Source organism: Neophocaena asiaeorientalis, unplaced genomic scaffold, assembly GCF_003031525.2.
Source record: "Neophocaena asiaeorientalis asiaeorientalis breed wild unplaced genomic scaffold, Neophocaena_asiaeorientalis_V1.1 scaffold76, whole genome shotgun sequence".
Taxonomy (NCBI): Eukaryota; Metazoa; Chordata; class Mammalia; order Artiodactyla; family Phocoenidae; genus Neophocaena; species Neophocaena asiaeorientalis.
In genome coordinates, this window is record NW_020173668.1 from 2889420 (window position 1) to 2891899 (window position 2480).

Genomic DNA, 2480 nt, shown 5'->3' on the forward strand with positions numbered 1-2480 from the left:
GGCTCCTTAGTTGTGGCATGCAAACTTTTAGTTGCGGCATGCATGTGGGATCTAGTTCCCTAACCAGGGATTGTACCTGTGTCCCCTGCATTGGGAGCGTGGAGTCTTAACCACTGCGCCACCAGGGAAGCCCCCTGCTGTTTTATTAACTGGTGCTTGGGATCCACCACCTCCACATCTTTCATCCTCAGACCAGGATCAGGTCAGACCCCAGGACACCTGCTTATCCCAAAGGGGTTAGAAGGTGGAGGCTGAGGAGGACTGTCCCCCTCTTGAATCTTTCTTGTCTAGCTTTCCGTCATCTCCTCTCTCTTCTCCATTTGCTGACCTGGTGTCCCCCCTGAAATGAAATTCCCTTAGCGGATGTGCTTTCACACACAAAATCCAAAGAAATCTTCAGAACATTTTGGGGGAACTCATTTCACCCAAGACTTCCAGATAAGTTTTTTCACTGTGTGTGCCTCTTATCCCCACGTCTTTCGGTTTCTTTGACCCAATGCCAATGTCTGTGTGGGTTTCCCCACACTTTCAACAAGCGATTCTCAGACACCAGCAGGGTGTCCGAGAATTTAACTCAATTCTGACACTACTAGAGATTGCGTCAGATTCCAGTGTTGACTGAGAAACAAAAAGCACAACCTAAAAGTTGAGAATTACGTTTTATTTGGGGCATTACTGAGGACTTAAGCCCAAAGCCCGAGGTAGGTACAGCTTCCTCAGATAACTCTGAGGGACTGTTCTGAAGAGGTAAGGGAGGAACCAGGCTATACAGGAGTTTCTGCAAAAACAAACAAAAAACCCCTACTTAGTGGAACATCAAAAGATTATGGCTAACTAAAGAAACAGACATCTCAGGTTAATGAATTTAGAGCTCTTCTATGTATGGGAAGATGAAAGAGTCTGGGCTTACTGAAATTATTCCTTTGATATACCCCTTAACTATCAAAGGATAGGGCCAGTATCCTGTTTTTCTGCATCCTGAATCCCCTCAGGGTGCACCCTCGCACAGCTGCAGTGGCTAAGGGCTTGATGGCCTCAACATCCTTTGTTTACTGAAAAGGCAGGACATTCTTTGTCCACAGCAGGTTAAAGATCGTCCTATGACTGCCCACCAGTGCCCCTCCACCCCCCCACTCTTTCCACTTCAGACACCAGTCTCTATCACTAGCCCAGGTTGTTACCTGTACTTTTGACAGACTGGATATAAGTCAGAGGTTCCCACGACACCCTCCTAGCGTTACTGAACGCAGGTTCGGCTGCTCGCCACTCCAAAGCCAATACTGGAGAGACAAGTGCTGGTAGGAATGGAAAGCTTGCTTTATTCAGGAGGCCGGCAACCTGAGGAAATGGTCGACTCACGTCCAAAGATTAACTCCGAGGATTCTGCTTTGACCATGAAGTTTTTAAAGGGAGAATCATCTGGGGAGGGGTCCAGAGTCTTTGTTATCTTCTGCTGTGTGCAGACTCTCTTCTGATTGGTTGGTGGTGAGGTGATAGGGTGGTGCTCCAGGAGTCTTGTGTTCAGCCTGAAGTCGCCATCCTCCACCTGGGTGGGGGCCTTGTTCCAGCAGAAGAACTCAAAGGTATTTTGTTGTGTATATCCCTTGAGGAGGAACCAGAATCCTGCCCTATGGCTGCACTATTGTTTTTTGACTGCTTCTTCTTCATTTCTGCATTCCCTCCCTTCCTTGATAAGCAACTGTTTGAATCTACACTTTGGAACTCAGGGAAGGTCAAGGAGGCCCTGTAAGCTCTCAGTCCTTTTGTTAGGGGAACGACTGACTGAAACCGCCCGCCCTGGCCAGGCACTGTAGTAACCACTTGCATGAATTATCTTAAACAGGAGGTCCTGGTAAGGAATGCGGAACTAACAAGCTACCCACCAACGGGAAGAATTCAGGAAAGGTCAAAAGGAGAGAGGAGACTCCAGTTCAGATGTCCTACCAACCTCTCAAAATCCTTCTCGCTGGAATCCATCTTGGCTGAGAGGTACGTGCCTCACCAGGAAGGACCCTGAGTCAGAATGATTGGCCGGAGACAACCCGGAAACTAACCGCATCACCATAAAACCTGAGACTGCGAACCACGTGGCAGAGCAGTTCTCCTGGGTTCCCTTACCCTGCTGCTCTCTGCCCGGGCACCCTTTCCCTATAAAGTCTCTTGCTTTGTCAGCACCTGTGTCTCCTTGGACAATTCATTTCTCAGTGTAAGACAAGAGCCCACCCTTGTCTTGCCCTGAAAGGGGTCCCCCTTCCTGCAACACTTTTGGGGTTTTGTGAGGTCTTCATTACATAGGCATGAATCATTGGCCATCGATTGAACTCAACCTCCAGCCCCTCTCCCCTCCATGGAGATTGGGGGTGGGATTGAAAATTCAATCCGTCTAATTACAAGGTTGGCTCTCCCGGCAGCTCCCATCCTTTGGTGAGGTCCAAACCACCGCATTAACATAACGCTATCTCCAGCCCCTCTACCACCTG